This window comes from Staurois parvus, unplaced genomic scaffold (genome assembly GCF_062004578.1).
Source record: "Staurois parvus isolate SC_StPar_1 unplaced genomic scaffold, SC_StPar_1.0 ptg002373l, whole genome shotgun sequence".
Lineage (NCBI taxonomy): Eukaryota > Metazoa > Chordata > Amphibia > Anura > Ranidae > Staurois > Staurois parvus.
This window is the reverse complement of record NW_028320169.1, coordinates 20,822-40,678: the sequence shown is the minus strand read 5'-3', so window position 1 is coordinate 40,678 and position 19,857 is coordinate 20,822. Positions and strand designations below refer to the sequence as shown.

Genomic DNA, 19,857 nt, shown 5'->3' with positions numbered 1-19,857 from the left:
ATAGAGCAGTACACGGAGGCTTCTGGCTCTAAAGTCAACCATGAAAAGAGTGAAGTTTTCTGGATAGGTGAGGAGGGTGAAAGCTTCGAACTTCCGGATGCCTTCCCAGAGCCCCAGCAGGAAATTAAAATTTTGGGCATCAAATTTGGTCCTGGTGACTATGGTCATCGAAACTGGGAAAGCAGGTTGGTAGTTGCCAATGCCAAAGTAGCGAGCTGGAAGAGATGGAGGCTTTCCTTAAGAGAGAGGGTTGACTTGATCAAAACTTACCTGATCCCGATCTTTTTATATGTCAGCTTCGTCTGTATCTTGCCGGTATCTCTCTATGCACGGGTCTACAGCTGTTTTTTCCAACTGTTATGGGGAAATAGGCTGAACTTGATCAAACGCAATGTAACTTACCTGTCCAGGCGGGAGGGTGGCCTAGGAATGGTCAACCCGATAGTTTTCTTTTCTTTGCTCTTTTTAAAGTACAATCTTGGTAATATGTTAGCAGAGACCCCGCCGGAATGGGTGGGTATTTTTCAGTCTTGGTTTAGGCCTTTTCTGCATTGCTGGGAAGATGGCGGCCCAGTGAAAAGTCTGAGAGTCCGACATGGCAAGCTCCCGGCTTATGTTGCCCCGTGTCTGAAAATACTTCGGCAGTGGCAGGTGACAGTGGAGGATATCAGGTCCCTTCCCAGGAAGCTTCTGGGGGAGAGGATTTTGGCTTTTGCTTTCAGTGTGTCACTGGCCTTAAAGGATTGCCCAGGCTCCGTAATGAGGGAGGGATTGCGTTTAATTAACTTGGAGAGAATCCCTTTGAAGTTTAGGGATCAAGCCTGGCTCGCTTTCCATGGAAGGCTCTATGTGAGAGGGAACCTGAAGCACCGCCCTGTGGATGATCGGGATTGTCCTAGAGCAGAGTGTGTTGGTAAAGTGGAGTCTATGGACCACTTTCTGCTCCTGTGTCCCTTTAACATAGAGGTGTATAAAAGGGTGGGGAGGGCTCTGGGCATCCCCTTTCTCTATCGCATGAGTTATGCAGAGTGGGTGTACGGGGCATTCCCAGCTCGCTGGGACTTTGATTTGGATACACTTTTTCTAGTTAGTATAGTTGTCCGTTACTTCACATGGAACGCACGGTGTCAGATTACCATCCGGAAGAAAGTCCTCCCTGTAGAGGTGGTGGTGCACGATATTCTGGGTGAGGTTGGGAAGATTCGGGGTCTTGAGAGGGTCAGAGAGCCTCGGGCGGTCTGGATAAGGGCGTGGAGGAATATCAGACCTGCCTTTGGTGAACTGTCCATCTCTGGGTGAGGGGCTCTTTCCTTATACTGTTCTTTTCACTCCCGTAGTTTTTGTTGATTAAGATCTTTTTTGAAGAAGGGCTGCATGCATAAGGGGGGCGGGGTGGTTTCTTGACCTCACAGGTTTGATGTCTGGTGTAGTGATGTGAGTGGTAGTACGATTTATTTCCCCAATTATGTCAAGTTCATTTCTGAGGCGTTTGGTTTTGTCTGACAGCAGAATTTGCTATGTTTATTTTCGTTTTGCTGTAAATATATATAATTTTTTTATATTCTGTATAATATTTTATGTTTATTGATTGCGAGACTTTTAATAAAGAAAAATTGGGAAGAATGTCCCTTACATTGGTGATCAGTGGGAAGAATGTCCCTTACATTGGTGATCAGTGGGAAGAATGTCCCTTACATTGGAGGTCAGTGGGAAGAATGTCCCTTACATTGGAGGTCAGTGGGAAGAATGTCCCTTACATTGGAGGTCAGTGGGAAGAATGCTCCTTACATTGGAGGTCAGTGGGAAGAATGTCCCTTACATTGGAGGTCAGTGGGAAGAATGCTCCTTACATTGGAGGTCAGTGGGAAGAATGCTCCTTACATTGGGGGTCAGTGGGAAGAATTCTCCTTACATTGGTGTTCAGTGGGAAGAATGCTCCTTACATTGGTGGTCAGTGGGAAGAATGCTCCTTACATTGGTGATCAGTGAGAAGAATGTCCCTTACATTGGTGATCAGTGGGAAGAATGTCCCTTACATTGGTGTTCAGTGGGAAGAATGTCCCTTACATTGGTGTTCAGTGGGAAGAATGTCCCTTACATTGGAGGTCAGTGGGAAGAATGTCCCTTACATTGGAGGTCAGTGGGAAGAATGTCCCTTACATTGGAGGTCAGTGGGAAGAATGCTCCTTACATTGGGGGTCAGTGGGAAGAATTCTCCTTACATTGGTGTTCAGTGGGAAGAATGTCCCTCACTTTGGTGGTCACCATTTATTATTGTAGGAAATATCAGTACTCAAAACAAACAGAAACATGAAGCATAACACAGAAAACGCCCAGGTTTCTCTGGCAGGCATACTGATGTCACCATTATGGTCCACCCCGTACACATTTCGTCTCAAGGGACGTCTTCCCAGGATATCGGATTCCCTTGAGATGATAGTAAATGGTGTCAATAATACTACACTATAGAGTTTTATTCTGTGTTTTCTCCTGAATTTTCTTGAGCTTTGGAGACTCATAGTGACATCCTAAAAGGAAAAATAGCCTGATCCAGCCATCCATCCAGGATTTGTGCTAAAGTGCCGTGTGACTTGAGCCTGGGTTCACACTGATGCGGTGCGAAATTTGCACCAGTTTCTGTGCATCAGAATTGCACCCCGTTCACACGAACCGCTGCGGGTATGTATTTTAAGTTAACGACACCCCGAAATCAGTTCGCAAAACGCGGTGCGATGTGCAGAATCGGATCGTATGGGTGTGAATACCCATGTGATCCGATTCTAGTGCGGACCAAAAAAAGGGTCCTGCATCTTTTTGGTGCGAATGTGGTGCGATTTGAGCCATACAAAATGTATGGCTCAAATCGCACCGCACAGAATTCACATGTGATTTGCACAGGAATGCGATGTGGTTCCTGTGCGAATCACATGCGATATGTTGCACCGCAGAAGTGTGAACCCGGGATAAATGTGGGGTCTGTTGCTCTAGTAAGCAGTTCTGTCTGCAGGTGGAGGAGAGCACAGTGGCTAAATGGTTAGCACCTCCGCCTGGCAGTATTAGGGCTCCATGTACACTGCAGCTGATAAACTCGCGTTTAGGAGCTTTTCTGCGTTTTTTTTCAGCAGCCCCTGAACTCTGCCTAATGTTCTCCTATGTGTCCATGTACACATCGTGGTTTACAGTCATTTACAGGCAGTTAAGTTTACAGTCGTTTTTTTTAACGCACCAAACTTGCGTTCAGGAGTAGATTTTATAAGCGTTTCAAACGCTTGTAAAGGCACATAAACGCAGCTAACCGTGTTTATAAGCGTTTGCATTTAGAAGCGTTTTTTAACTGTTCCATGTCCAGATGCTGTCCAGAGCCTCTTTTCATTATCAGAAATGCATACAAAGCATTTTCCATGTATTCTAATGGACCCGGTACACCAGCGCAGTCAGTTCCAGGTTTCCCGTGAAGGAACAAATGGTAGAACGCGCCGCATTATGCTCATGATGGGATCCATATTGAATACAACCAGAAGAGACAGGTCATCTCAACACATACTGCTCTCTCTGCTTCTTCTCTCTCTATTTCTCTCAAAATGTCTGAAATAGTAAATTTTTTTATGTTTTTCAGTGCATTCTGGGCATTTTGGAAGGTCTCCTGATGTTATCTAAATGCACATAAACTCGGTATGCAAACGCGGCTAAACAGACGTTTTTAACCTACGTTTTCCAGCAGTCAGTTTCCAACATTCAGAAGTGTTTTCCAAATGTCCTGTGTACATGGAGCCTTACGGTTGTTGGTTCAAATCCCAACCACAGCACCACCTGCCTGGAGTTTGCATGTTCTCCCTGTGACTGCGTGGGTTTCCTCCGGGTACTCCGGTTTCTCCCACACTCCAAAGACATGCTGGTAGGTGAATTGGCTCCTGTCTAAATTGTCCCTAGTATGTGTATGTATGAATGTGAGTTAGGGACCTTAGATTGTACGCCCCTTGAGGGTTAGGGACTGATGTGAATGTACAATATATATGTAAAGTGCTGCGTACATTGATGGCGCTATATACTCCTTGACCTCTCCGCGGCCTTCGATACAGTCGACCACCCCCTCCTTCTTAATAAACTACACTCCCTTGGCATCAGAGAGTCTGCTTTCTCCTGGCTCTCCTCCTACCTATCCCAACGCTCCTTCAGCGTTGCCTATAACGCTACCACCTCCCCTCTCTCCCCCTCTCTGTTGGGGTCCCCCAACGCTCTGTCCTCGGGCCCCTTCTCTTCTCCATCTACACCTCCTCCATCGGCAAACTGATATACTCCCACAGTTTCAACTATCACCTCTACGCCGATGACACGCAAATTTACCTCTCCACCCCTCAACTCACCCCTTTAGTCTCCGCCCGCATCGCCCACCTACTGAACGACATATCAGACTGGATGTCGCTCCATTTCCTCAAACTGAACCTTTCCAAAACCGAGCTCCTGATTTTTCCCCCAGCCCGCCCCCCCCCCCCCAATCCTCTCCATCAAGACCAACAACGCCACCATCAGTCCCACGCCGCAAGCCAAAGTCCTAGGTGTCACTCTAGACTCAAACCTGTCCTTCCAACCCCATGTCCAATCGTTGGCAAACTCATGCAGGCTCCACCTCCGCAACATCTCCAAAATACGTTCGTTCCTAGCCCCAGACCCTACTAAACTACTCGTTCACTCCCTTATTATCTCATGTCTGGACTACTGCAACTCCCTTCTCACCAGCCTCATCACAGACTATCCCCTCTTCAGTCTATCCTGAACTCAGCGGCCAGACTCATCCACCTTACCAACAGCTCCTCTTCTGCCACCCCCCTCTATCACTCCCTCCACTGGCTCCACCCCCCTCTGTCATTCCCTCCACTGGCTCCACCCCCCTCTGTCATTCCCTCCACTGGCTCCCGATTGCCCAACGTATTAAATTCAAACTACTAACATTGACGTGACGTACAAAGCCATTCATAACGCTGCCCCAAACTACCTCACCGACCTGATACCCAAATACCACCCAATCCGTATGTAGCAGGAGAGATTAATCCTGTTTCATGGCTGTGATCTGCTGACTGGCCTCTCCTGTGTAACCTGACACTTGCCCTGACACAGACAAAGCAGTGAGGGATTTCAGCCCCCCCTTTCTCCTCTCAGACTGTAAGAGAGAGAGAGCCAATTATGAGAGCCATTAAAGGAGCCAATGACAAGGGCTCTTTCAAGCAGGAAGTGCAGCTGCAAAGCATTGTGGACGATGGAGTTTTGAACAGAAACGGCCTTATAGGCTAATATGGAGATAGAATTAAAAAAGAACCACGAAAGCCATCATGCTTAGAGAGAGCAGAGTGAAGGGGCCATCTTGGGTTTTTCTCCTGAGGGAGAGGGAGATTGCATGTGGCAGGAGAGAGATTGGACCTGGCAAAGAAGTGCTGATGGGCAGTGCACTGCATGTTTGGTGATCTGCATCAGACAAAGGAACATCCAAACTGAGAGAAGTGGTCTACAGTACAGTGCCTACGCTGACAGTGTGAAGTGCTCATCGTGAGGTGACCAGAGGAACCTGTCATTTCCAAGACGATCGTTTGGGCCTTTGTCACAGGATCTGGTGAGAGGGATTTCTCCCACTGTCAGATGACAGGAACATTGCACACATACAGAGACATCATACCTTGCTCATATTCACCAGGCACTGGGTTGTGTAGATGGCCCTGCTGAACAGACACCGTGTTCACTTTGCTATACAAATACTGCCACAGGATTACAATTACACTTTAAGTGTTTAAGGAGTTTAAGTGCACCAACGAAAGTGGCTAGCTGAAGATCCCAACATTCATCCAGTTACAAAGAGACTAAAGTTACTGGTGCCATACAAGCACGCGCATGCGTAGTCAGGCCTCTATATTGCATGGTGTGTGAGGGAATAGCTATTAAACATCAGTTGGGTACAGTGTTTTCCTATTGGGGTCATGGTGTCGGGGGTTAGAAGGGAGAAGTCTGACACAACAGAGAGTCATTCTTCTGCTCTCCTTCTGCTTGGACATCATGGGGCTAAATTTATGAAGAGGAGTTAAATCCACTTTGGGGTTGCCATTTAAGTGTTTGCCTCTGCTCTTGGGGTTATTCATGGTTGGAATCCCCTGAAAGCAGCCCGAGTGTAAAAGTGAGTTATATTGCTTTCCGTCACAGTATTTGTTGTTCTCTTGATTCTCCTAACATATACCTGTTGTTAATGTTTATTATTTCCCATAGAGGTCTACAGTAAAGCTGATCTCTGTGTTTTATTATAAAGTGTGTGCTTTTCATTGGTCCTTGCACTTACACTATTGCCAGGTGTGCCAGTGTGGGCTGAGACAGTTCTTGGGGTTGAAAGGAAGAGTGGCGGAGTGAACAAACTTAAGCAGCCCCTTCGGGGGTACCACTACATGTGGGGGCTCGTCCGGGATTACTTGCTGCTCAATCACCCAACAACCACTCAAGCAGTGCCCTATACCAACTCCTAAGATGGACGTCGCAGCTGCGACCAAGTGGTGCAGCAGGGAAAATGCTTGCCCAGAACGGAGTGTAGTGGTCGAGTTCCCCAGAGAAATGGGGACCGAAGAACAGATTACCAAGATAGTGAATGCACTACCCACAGAGGGGAAGAAAACGTGTGTGATAGATGTGATACCCGCCTCAGACACCACCCTGGCATATGCCCTGCTAGAGTGGAGGAAGGGAATCCCTGACAGTTTCCAAGGAGCCAATATCCAAATAGAGGATGGGACAAGGCTCCAGTTACTTCAGTTGAACACCCCAGGGCCTAGTTGTGCAAAACCTGAGAGGGAAGAACCCCTGTCCCAGACACCTCTAGCCACCATAGGCCCGGAATTCCTCACTGCATTGGGGGACTTCATGTTAAAATGCCGCAAAGACCCCTCTCCATACACAGGGATGTATCGGGAGCTCCGATTCTTCTCGGGTAGGCAACCAATACCTACTGGGGAGGATGGCTTTGAAGAGTGGCTAGACCAAGCCATGCAAGCACTAAGTGAATGGGACATTCCTGAGGCCCACAAGAAACAGAGGATTACGGAGAGCCTAAGGGGCCCTGCATTGGAGGCCATTCGCAACCTAAAACTTAGCAAACAGGATTGCACTGCTCAGGGCTATCTAGATATTTTACAAGATGTATTTGGGCGCACTGAGAAGGCTTCAGACCTCATCTATCAGCTAGAGCATACCTACCAAAATGAAGGGGAGAAACTCTCCAGTTACATGGGACGTCTAGACAAGATAATACACCAAATTCTGCTAAAAAGGGGAATAGGCCCTGAAAGAGTAGATGAGGTTCGGGCGCAACAAGTCCTACGGGGAGCCAGGCCCCTAGACCCTATTGCCATTCTATTACGAACTCGGCGAGATGGTGGCCTCCTGAACTATCCAGACTTGATCCGGACTGTGAGAGAGGAGGAAGCCATGTTGGATGACAAAGAGAGACAGTCAGACTCTGTTGTAGGGGTCCGGGTAGTCAATGTGGGAGGTGACACCCCTGAAGTTGAACTCCTTAAGACTCAGGTGTCCCAATTAATGGAGATGGTGACCTTACTAATGGCGGGACCATCGGGTTTAGCAAGAGAGACGAGAGCAGTTTCTGAAAAACCTGTCAGGAGTTGCCCCAACGCAAGCAACTAGTCCCATCATTCAAATGACCTGCTTTAATTGTGGAGGGACCGGACATGTCAGGAGAGTCTGTCCGAGCCCCAGGAAGCCTGAAGCTAAGCGCCAAAAACCGGCGGAAAACTTCAGAGGGCCCTGGTGAAGGAGCAACCCAGGGACCCCACCACCACAGCTAGCTCCACTCAACCAAGTAAAAGGGGGGCGAGGAGAAAATCTGGTCCTATCCAGAAGGACCCCACCATCCCTTACAAACAGCCTAGGGAAGATGCCACTTCACCTCAGGGAGTCAGTGCACACCTCAAACCTGGGAGTCAACCACGGCTTAGGCCGAGTCAAAACTCCCCCAGGAGGGGAGTAAGGATAAGAACTGCAGAACAGAAGAAGACGGCTACCTGTTCACCACTCCCTGAGAATTTAGTGGGACCCTCCCCTGTCGTCCCGATTCAGGTAGAAGGGATTTATACCAGGGCTCTTCTGGACACCGGAGCCCAAGTAACCCTTCTGTATCGAGATTTCTATGACAAGCATCTGAAGCATTTGCCCTTGCAGAAGCTGGAAGATCTGGAAATATGGGGCATAGGAACCCAGAAGTTTCCCTATGATGGTTACCTATCGGTCAGACTAACTTTTGATCCTTCCATGACAGGGAAGGCTGAGACTTTCGAAGCCTTAGCCATCATCTGTCCCCGGCCGCCTGGGGCCAATAGGAGTCCCCTAATCATAGGGACCAACACCAATCTTGTCAGAAGGCTGTTGGCGCCATTGGTCGAAGAGCCCAATGATCAACCCCCTTCTGTACATCCCATGCTGATGCAAGCATATCAGCGCCTGGTACAAGAAAGGAGAACCCCAGCGGAAAGAATAGGGAAGATATGGCGCCTGGATCAACATGAGAAGGTGCTACAACCCGGAGAGGTGGCGTGTTTACAGGCATCAGTCAAATTGACCTGGAAGCAGCCAGGCCCCTTCATTGTCCTTGAGGCTGGTGGCTGTGAAGAGAACACAGGAGTGGAGATCCTCCCGGAGGTAGTGTCAACAAAAGCGCTACGGAGGAGCCACGGAAAGGTTTCGGTCAGTGTTCATAACCCAACTGCTGCCCCAGTGAAAATCCCAGCTCGGGTGCTGTTAGGACATGTGGATCCTGCAACTCCAATCTTGCCCACTGAGCTAGGGGACGGAAGAGAGAAAGAAATCCCTGTTGATGCGTTTTACCCAAGGAACACCCCCCTTTCCCCGGAATGGAGAGAGAGAGCGAAGAATCAACTCCTAGGGTGGCGGGCTGCATTCTCCAGAAGTGAGTTCGATGTGGGGTGTGCAGAGAGTGCCCATCATCGGATCCGGCTTCGAGAAGACGCTCCATTCAGGGAAAGGGTTCGACGAGTTCCATTGGGAGATTTGGAAGACCTGCGTGAGCAATTGGCAGAGTTGAAGAGGACAGGCATCATCAGAGAGTCCCGAAGCCCATACGCCTCTCCGATAGTGGTGGTCCGGAAGAAGAACGGATCTTTAAGATTGTGCATCGACTACCGGACGCTAAACCGAAGAACTGTTCCTGATCAGTATACCACCCCCAGGATAGAGGATGCTTTGCAAAGCCTATCAGGGGCAAAGTGGTTCAGTGTGCTGGACCTGAAGAATGGGTATTACCAGATCCCCATGCACCCAGAAGACCGAGAAAAGACCGCGTTCATAACCCCAATAGGGTTCTTTGAATTTGACCGGATGCCTCAAGGTTTGTGCAACTCTCCAGCCACCTTTCAAAGGCTGATGGAGAAGACGGTGGGCGACATGAATTTAATTGAAGTACTGGTATACTTGGATGACATCATTGTGTTCGGGAAGACCCTAGAGGAACATGAGGAGAGATTGGAGAAGGTACTCAAGAGACTTCATGATGAGGGACTGAAGTTGTCTTTGGAGAAGTGCCAGTTTTACCAACCCTCGGTCAATTACCTGGGTCATATCGTATCTGCCGATGGAGTGGCCACTGACCCCAAGAAGCTGGAAGCTGTTACTTCGTGGCCAAGGCCCACAAATGTCACAGAGCTCAGATCTTTCCTGGGGTTTTGCTCCTATTATCGCAGATTCGTCCAGGGCTTCGCTCGGATAGCCCGTCCACTCAATGAACTGCTCAGAAATGAAGAAGACAATGATGATGCAGATCTTTCTAGACCTGCGAAGCCAGCAGTGGGACCCAGGAGGCCTAGGGAATCTATTCAAGGACAATGGACAACCCAGTGTGAAGAGGCCTTTGAACGGCTGAAAAAGAGTCTAACCACCGCTCCAATCCTGGCCTATGCAGACCCAGCCAAGCCGTACGAATTGCATGTGGATGCAAGTAGAGATGGGTTAGGGGGAGTCCTCTATCAAGAACAGAATGGATGCTTGCGACCTGTCGCCTATGTGAGTCGGGGTTTGGCGTCCGCTGAGAAGAACTACCCCACCCACAAGCTTGAATTCTTGGCCTTGAAGTGGGCAGTAGTGGACAAACTTCGAGATTACCTATATGGAGCAGAATTCGTGATAAAAACAGATAATAACCCCCTCACATACATTCTCACTACAGCTAAGCTGGATGCTACTGGCCACAGGTGGTTAGCTGCCTTATCGGAGTTCACTTTCAGCCTCAGTTATCGGCCAGGGATTGGGAATAGGGATGCAGATGCCTTATCCCGAAGACCTCACTGTTCCAAGGATTCCCCAGAAGAGTGGACTCAGGTGCCCTCTGAAGGGGTACGAGCCTTATGCCAAGGAGTGGAACACCGAACAAGAGGTGGGTCCAGGGCAGAAGACATTGGGATTTCGGCATCTGGCGTTCCCAGGTGTTATTGCAATGTCACCCAGGTTGGGGGTGAAGGCCTGCCCAAGCTTTCCAGGAAGGATCTGCGAAGAGATCAGTTGGAAGACCCCCTCTGCGGCCTAGTATTGAAGGCTTTAGAAAGCAAAAGCCCTGATTTGCTTCTTACATCGTCAAGGGAGGCCCGGCGGCTACATCATGAGTGGGATCGGCTACAGTTACGCCACGGAGTGGTCTACCGAAGGGGCCCCTCTGATGATCCTGAAGAGAAATGGCAGCTATTTTTGCCCGCAAAACACAGAGAAACGGTGCTGACTGCTCTCCATGATGACCATGGCCATCTGGGACCAGAAAGAACCTTTTGTTTGGTAAGAGACCGCTTCTACTGGCCCTGCATGCGGACAGAAGTTGAAAGTTACTGTCACTCCTGCATCCGATGTATTCAGAGGAAGACTCTGCCTCAACGAGCTGCTCCAATGGGCCACCTTCAAAGTCAGGGACCCATGGAGTTGGTGTGCATTGACTTCCTGTGCCTGGAGTCGGATCAGAGTGGACAGGGAAATATCCTGGTAGTGACTGACCATTTTACCAGGTATGCCCAGGCTTTTCCTGCTAGAGATCAGTTAGCATCAACTGTGGCAAAGATTTTAGTAGAAAGGTTCTTTGTGCATTACGGACTACCACAACGTATCCACTCAGACCAAGGGAGAGATTTCGAGAGCAATCTCATCAAGAGACTCTTGAGTCTACTAGGCATCCAAAAGTCGAGGACTACTCCATACCATCCTCAGGGAGATCCTCAGCCAGAGAGATTCAATCGTACCCTCCTGAATATGCTCGGGACTTTGACTTCAGTGCAAAAGCAACACTGGAGTAAGCATGTAGCAGCCATCGTACATGCCTACAATAGCACTGCCAACGACGCTACAGGATACTCTCCTTACCGGCTGATGTTCGGCCGGGAAGCTCGACTGCCAGTAGACTTGGCTTTTGGAACCTCTGTAGACCATACCTCTGCAGCTTCCCATAGAGGATATGTGGACCGCTTAAGGAAAAGCCTGAAGATTGCTTATGAGAAGGCTCAAGCCACCTCAGATGCCAGGGGACAGAGAAACAAAGAGAACTTTGATCTCAGAGTGCGAGTACAGGACTTACAATCTGGAGACAGAGTCTTACTGAGAAATCTGGGCATCCCTGGAAAACACAAGCTGGCGGATAGGTGGCGATCAGAGCCCTATGTCATCTGCAAACAATTGCCTGGATTGCCAGTTTACCAGATTCGACCGGAAAAGGGTGTTGGCCCACTCAAAACCTGGCACCGCAACCACCTTTTGCCTTTGTCAGATGCAGTCCGTCTACCATCACAATCTGATCCACAGTCTACCCCCTCAACTTCTCAGAGAACTAGACCTGTGACCAGGTCTCAACCCACACCACCTCCTGTAAATGAAGAGGACAGTGAGAGTGAGGAGGTAGGGACAGATTTGCTGTGGCCATCTGACATTTCCGAACCCACCACTCCTTGTTCCACTGGAGTGACTGACGTAGTTCCTCTTAGGCCAGAGGCTCCTGAATTTGTACCTCAGGCTCAACATACAGAAGATTTGCAAGAGCCTGAGCCTTCTCTACCCGAGTTAGAACCTGAAGACTCTGGGTCCATTGTTGCTGAGGGAGAAGACGTGGAGGAAGCTGAACTGGGAGAGACAGAGTGCGTCGAGCAAGAAGCAAGGGTTGATGAGTCAGTAGTGTCAAAACCAACATCGGAAGCAACGCCAGAACCATTGCTAGAGCCCAGAGAACAGAGAGAGCGTAGAGTTATTCAACCCCCAAAAAGACTGACATATGATGTGTTGGGTGAAAACTCTGAGGAAGTAGTACATGCTTCTAGAAGGAATCTCGTGACGCCTGGTTCTCCTACAGCAGTTTCGGTAGAGAACAGCCCCAACTCACCCCCTGGCACATCTGGTTGGGCCATTCCCATTAGTGTGGCCTATGGGCAGGACAACCCTCACTTTGCTACATGGTGGGAGGTTCCTCTGCCAGATTCCTATGCAAGTGTGAATAATTTAATTTCCTGTGTGTACTAATTTGTTTTCTCCGCGTGTATATATCAAGCATGTACCAGGTCAAGGATTGTTACTGCCTTTGGAGGACCAAAGGTTCTTTGGTGGGGGGAGTGTGTAGCAGGAGAGATTAATCCTGTTTCATGGCTGTGATCTGCTGACTGGCCTCTCCTGTGTAACCTGACACTTGCCCTGACACAGACAAAGCAGTGAGGGATTTCAGCCCCCCCTTTCTCCTCTCAGACTGTAAGAGAGAGAGAGCCAATTATGAGAGCCATTAAAGGAGCCAATGACAAGGGCTCTTTCAAGCAGGAAGTGCAGCTGCAAAGCATTGTGGACGATGGAGTTTTGAACAGAAACGGCCTTATAGGCTAATATGGAGATAGAATTAAAAAAGAACCACGAAAGCCATCATGCTTAGAGAGAGCAGAGTGAAGGGGCCATCTTGGGTTTTTCTCCTGAGGGAGAGGGAGATTGCATGTGGCAGGAGAGAGATTGGACCTGGCAAAGAAGTGCTGATGGGCAGTGCACTGCATGTTTGGTGATCTGCATCAGACAAAGGAACATCCAAACTGAGAGAAGTGGTCTACAGTACAGTGCCTACGCTGACAGTGTGAAGTGCTCATCGTGAGGTGACCAGAGGAACCTGTCATTTCCAAGACGATCGTTTGGGCCTTTGTCACAGGATCTGGTGAGAGGGATTTCTCCCACTGTCAGATGACAGGAACATTGCACACATACAGAGACATCATACCTTGCTCATATTCACCAGGCACTGGGTTGTGTAGATGGCCCTGCTGAACAGACACCGTGTTCACTTTGCTATACAAATACTGCCACAGGATTACAATTACACTTTAAGTGTTTAAGGAGTTTAAGTGCACCAACGAAAGTGGCTAGCTGAAGATCCCAACATTCATCCAGTTACAAAGAGACTAAAGTTACTGGTGCCATACAAGCACGCGCATGCGTAGTCAGGCCTCTATATTGCATGGTGTGTGAGGGAATAGCTATTAAACATCAGTTGGGTACAGTGTTTTCCTATTGGGGTCATGGTGTCGGGGGTTAGAAGGGAGAAGTCTGACACAACAGAGAGTCATTCTTCTGCTCTCCTTCTGCTTGGACATCATGGGGCTAAATTTATGAAGAGGAGTTAAATCCACTTTGGGGTTGCCATTTAAGTGTTTGCCTCTGCTCTTGGGGTTATTCATGGTTGGAATCCCCTGAAAGCAGCCCGAGTGTAAAAGTGAGTTATATTGCTTTCCGTCACAGTATTTGTTGTTCTCTTGATTCTCCTAACATATACCTGTTGTTAATGTTTATTATTTCCCATAGAGGTCTACAGTAAAGCTGATCTCTGTGTTTTATTATAAAGTGTGTGCTTTTCATTGGTCCTTGCACTTACACTATTGCCAGGTGTGCCAGTGTGGGCTGAGACAGTTCTTGGGGTTGAAAGGAAGAGTGGCGGAGTGAACAAACTTAAGCAGCTCCTTCGGGGGTACCGCTACACGTAATCTTCGCTCCTCACAAGACCTCCTACTTTCTAGCTCCCTGGTCTCCACCTCCCACGCCCGACTGCAGGACTTCTCCAGGACTTCCCCCCATCCTCTGGAACTCACTACCCCAATTCATCAGACTGTCACCTACCCTCCTCACCTTTAGGCGCACCCTGAAAACCCATCTCTTCAGGGAAGCCTACCCCGTCCTCACCTAACAGCCGATCTCCTCCCACCACTCCATCTCCCACAGCCACTTCCTCCTGTACCTCTACCCCCTCCCTCCTAGATTGTAAGCTCCACAGAACAGGGCCCTCGAACCCCTCGTGTGCTGTTTTGTTACTGTATTGTCTCATGTTCTGTCCCCCACTATAATGTACAGCGCTGAGCAAACCTTTTAGCGCTATATAAATACTGTATAATAATAATGATAATAATATAAGTACCTGAAATAAATAAATACATTTTGCACTGAAATCTCACACACCTGAAGTATGCTTTTTACACATGGATGGACTTTGACCCCCAGTTCACATCTATGCGGCAGTGCGGGCTGCGTTTTGCTTGGGCACGAGAGCCCATTCATTTGAATGGACTCCCGTGCCTGTGACACGCAGGGAAGAAGTCTCTGCACTACTTTGGAAAACGCAGCTGAGGTTCCCAGTACGGTTGCGTTTCCCAGTGCAGGTGGCGTGCCATTCACTCACGGGTCCGCAATTCTCTGTGTGGGTGGTGTGGCTGCACAGATTTTCGCGTGGATCCACAGTGGCACCACCCACATAGATGTGAACTGGGGGTTATTACTGATGAATATCGATCGCTGTGATTCATATTGACTGGATAGTGTTGGATATTTATTTATTTATTTCAGGTACTTATATAGCGCCGTCAATTTACTCAACTTTACATATATATTGTACATTCACATCAGTCCCTAACCCTCAAGGGACGTACAATCTAAGGTCCCTAACCCTCAAGGGACGTACAATCTAAGGTCCCTAACTCAAATTCATACATACACATACTAGGGACAATTTAGAGAGGATCCAATTAACCTACCAGCATGTCTTTGGAGTGTGGGAGGAAACCGGAGTACCTGGAGGAAACCCACGCAGTCACAGGGAGAACATGCAAACTCCAGGCAGATGATGCCATGGATGGGATACGACTCGAGTACTGCCAGGAGGAAGTGCTAACCATTTAGCCAATGTGCTGCCCCATAGCAGATAGAATGTTACACAACTTCTGCAATTTGATGTAAATTTGTAAGATTTATCATTTAAAGAGACAGAACACATTTTTGCTGATATCTAATTTTTATTCTTGTTTCTAAATAATAGTGAGTTCGGCTTCCTTTTTCTTTTTCTTTTTTGGAAAAAGAGAGTTTGAACAATTTCAACACAGTATTTCGGGTTACTAGTATGCATTTATATGGATTTAGAAATGTCCTATAAACTCGTGTAAATGCATCTAATCACATGCCTGTGTGAATGAGGCCCGACGTGTGTTTTGTGACATGACTGTAGCAAGGCTCTCATGTTACTTTACAATACATACATTTCCGGGAACAACAGGTTTTCAGAATCCATAGAATGAGCCAAGAGAGATGCAGAGTCATACTTGGCTACTTTGTATCACTAGACATAAAGGGAAAAGTTGGCCTTATTCCTGGGGAGAGAGGAAGTGTGTTGGGAGAGATAAGTGCGCTGAAACTACGGACGCTGTGACTGATTTTACAAAGAAGGACTGTTAAGATGTGCTGAGACAGGGAATGTGAACAGTGCAGGATCACCATGCAAACGTGCTTCTTCCAGCATTGTGACATCACAAACAAATTTCCCCGTAACTATTTTTTTTTTGGCATCACAAATGCTAGTGCAGCAATCTTGTGAAAGGAGCAGAGGCTTGTTTTGTATGACGGGTGGTTATCCTGTAGCCTCCCTAGCGGTCTGATTATGTCCATATTTCTGTGCTCAAAGCGGTACCTTTTTTTGCATGGAAATATGTAGTTTTTTTATTATAGGCCTGTAATTCTTAGGAATAACTCACTGAAATCTGTCCGAACAAGAGTCTAGTAAACATCCCGGGGATGATAAAATTTGAAACACGAAATCATAAATTATAATTTAATAAATAATCATAAAAAATAATAATATAATAATAAATTTAATTCAATAATATAATCAAACCAAAAACACTGAAATGTGAAATATAGCGCCAAGTTCGCACATCGCTGAGCTCAGTCGCAGAATCGTTTTCAGTGTCTGATGAGGAATTTCCCCCACGAATCATTATCACTCAATTCTGCAAGTGGTTCTGATTTACTATCGCTGTTCTCTAGCCGGTCTAAAACCGCTTTTGACCTAAAGGGACGCTTTTTGGACGCCATGGACGTTTCTCAGTTTCCAGGCAGAAAGAACAGTAAAAATGCAGGCAGGGCGCCGGACAAAGCACTCGGGACACAATGTATGTGAAATGGTTTGATACAGGAATGTTATACTATGTGATTTCAGTGTATTTAGTGAATGTCACTTTTGCAACTTTCAAATTTCCCGCCAGTTCTGTCCCCCGTACGTCCCGACGTCGCAGGGAACGGAACCCGGAAGACAGATGCCGGCATCGGCCGGAGGACATTGCCGGGGACACTGCAGGGGGGACATCGCGGGAGCGCAGGACAAGGAAAGTGCAGAAGAGATCCCGGAGCAACGCTGCAGTGTATTCCCGAGTGTAGCTCGGGGGGGTTACCGCTTGTGGTGCTGAAACTTTACCCCGAGCTACACTCGGGAATACCACCAGGGGGGTTAAAACTTCTAGAATTCAGGGTTATTTCCAATATACACTTATATTATCACCGAAATGCAAAAAAGCCTGCAGTTTATGTTCCATCAATAAATATAGTTTTATACTATGTTTTTAGTTGTAATTGGAGCCTTTATGTACATCCTAAAGTGATTGTAAACCTCTGAAATTATAAATGAACAAAGCATATCATTTTATAGTGTGTATTTGCTTCAATCCATAGCACCTAGTGATTCCTGTCTTCGCTTTCATTCATAAGCATGAGTAACTTCTGACAGTCTATGCCCACACCAAGCAATCCCTGGAGATGGCCCTACCTCCCCAACACACAGCAGGTGATTGCTAGCCTCAGCTGTGTATGTTTCTCTATAAGACTGTCCATTCCCTCCACTCGGGTGTCAGATTACACTCAGGTCTGTATTCTGTGTTGTGCAGTGTGTGACATAAATTCCCTGCCCCCTGTCTTCTTAAGCTCAGAAATGTTGTGTAAATTCTGTACTTTGAGCAGCTGTAGAGTTGAGAGGGCCTCAGAAAAACAGGTACAACTTATGTGGGTGGATTTGTTTCATTTCTGTGTATCACCTGAGGCTGGCCACCTTCAGCTAGTATATGTGAGGGTTTACAACCACTTAAAGTGTTCTACATCCTGTTCCATAAGCCTGGCTCATGTCATAGCCAAAGCCCATATCAAGAAATGTTCTTCAGCTTTGGTGGTCCTGTTGCAGGTGGCTTGGCCTGTAGCCACTGCTATATTCAGGGAGCGATGCTTTCACTCCCTTGGGTTGGCAGTGCGGGAAGTGGTGTGGCAGTCCAGTGATAGCACAATCACTTTCTTGTTGGCCTTTTGGTAGTAAAGCTCCTTTTGCTACAGCCTAGCATGGGACCAATGTGCCCTCTGCTATGGGCTCTGGGCGCTATTTTGTGGGATATACTCTGCAGAAGTCACCAGTTGTCTGCAGAGTCAATAGCTGAAGACCTCCAAACTTGGTGTGGCCTTCAGTTTAGCACAACAACAGTGCACAGAGAGCTTCATGGAATGGGTTTCCATGGCCGAGCAGCTGCATCCAAGCCTTACATCACCAAGTGCAATAGAAAGCGTTGGATGCAGTGGTGTAAAGCACGCCGCCACTGGACTCTTTGGAGTGACAAACCATGCTTCTGTGGAAATCCAATGGACATGTCTGGGTTTGGCAGGTGCCAGGAGAATGGTACTCGCATGACTGCATTGTGCCAAGGGTACAATTTGGTGGAGGGGGGATTATGGTGTGGGGTTGTTTTTCATGGTTTATTCTTGGCCCCCTAGTTTCAGTGAAAGGAACTCTTAAGGTGTCAGCATACCAAGACATTTTGGACAATTTCATGCTCCCAACTTTGTGGGAAGAGTTTGGGGATGGCCCCTTCCTGTTCCAACATGACTACGCTCCAGTGCACAAAGCAAGGTCCATAAAGACATGTAGGAGCCAGTTTGGGGTGGAGGAACTTGACTGGCCTGCACAGAGTCCTGACCTCAACCCCATAGAACACCTTTGGGACAAATTAGAGCGGAGACTGCGAGCCAGGCCTCCTCCCCCGACATCAGTGCCTGACCTGACAAATGTGCTTCTGGAAGAATGGTCCAACCTTCCCATAGACACCCTCCTAAACCTTGTGGACGGCCTTCCCAGAAGAGTTGAAGCTGTTATAGCTGCAAAGGGCGGAGCCAACTCAATATTGAACCCTACGGACTAAGACTGGGAGGCCATTAAAGTTCCTGTACGTGTAAAGGCCAGCGGACCAATACTTTTGGCCATATAGTGTATATCTACATCGCATTTAGGTATATTTAACCATTAGCCGCCCGGCCTATAGCCGTTTGGCGGCCGCAAAAATGCTGTAGCTTTCCGGGGTATACGGGGATATCTGTACTGTCCTGACATTTGGGGGGATATCTGTCCTGTCCTGTTCTGACATTTGGGGGATATCTGTACTGTTCTGACATTTGGGGGATATCTGTACTGTTCTGACATTTGGGGGATATCTGTACTGTCCTGATATTTGGGGGATATCTGTACTGTCCTGACATTTGGGGGATATCTGTACTGTTCTGACATTTGGGGGATATCTGTACTGTTCTGACATTTGGGGGATATCTGTCCTGTTCTGACATTCTTGGACCTCAAGAAATGAGATTGGCCGTCATTACTTCAGGATTGATCAATATTCAGATCTATACCATAGTTTGTGAACTCTATGACTTTCCTACAAACTAAAAAATACATCCTAATTTGGGTTATTTTCACCAAAGACATGGAGCAGAATACATCTCGGCCTAAATTTATGAAGAACAATTATTTATTTGTAAACCTTTATAACAGAAACAAAGATAAATGTGCTTTTTTTTCAAAATTTTTGGCCTTTTTTTGTTAATTTAGCAAAAAATAAAAACCCCAGCAGTGATTAAATACCACCAAAAGAAAATTCTAGTTGTGTGAAGAAAATTATAAAATTTTAGTTTGGGTACAATGTTGTATGACCGCGCAATTGTTATTCAAAGTGTGAGAGCGCTGAAACCTGAAAACTGGCCTGGGCAGGAAGGGGTAAAATTGCCCGGTATTGAAATGGTTAATGTGATTTGTAGGTAGCTGTTTGTAAGAAATGTATTAATTGTATGCATTTATAAGAGACATGTATACCAGCATATAATAACTTCTTATGTGATTGTATTGCAGTTTTACAGAACCATTCACAAAAGTAAATTCAGTTTTGGAATGCTATTGAGCGCTCACTGCAATTGCACCCTTTTGTACTTTTGTCAATAAAGAACACAGAGAATCTCATGCTTGTTAAAAATAAAGATGTTCCCATCTACCACTGCACTTCCACTTTAGCTTCCAGAAGGACACACCAGTGAAGGCTTCCTTTCTCTCTTTGATACACATATGCCTGTAAGTTCTGTCATTGTATATATATGTCAAAGTCATATATATATATATATATATATATATATATATATATATACACATGACTCGCTTTTCAATATATTTAATGTGATTTGTAGGTAGCTGTT

At 47.1% G+C, this 19,857-nt stretch overlaps 1 long non-coding RNA gene across 1 annotated transcript in view; it reads left to right on the top strand.

Annotated features, from left to right (window-relative positions):
* LOC149431153 (uncharacterized) overlaps positions 1–19,627 on the top strand; it is a 45,441-nt gene extending 25,814 nt beyond the window's left edge. The window contains exon 3 of the long non-coding RNA XR_016309367.1: positions 19,520–19,627. This is a non-coding gene — a long non-coding RNA (uncharacterized LOC149431153). The remainder of the gene's footprint in view (positions 1–19,519) is intronic.
* Positions 19,628–19,857: the final 230 nt, after the last annotated feature.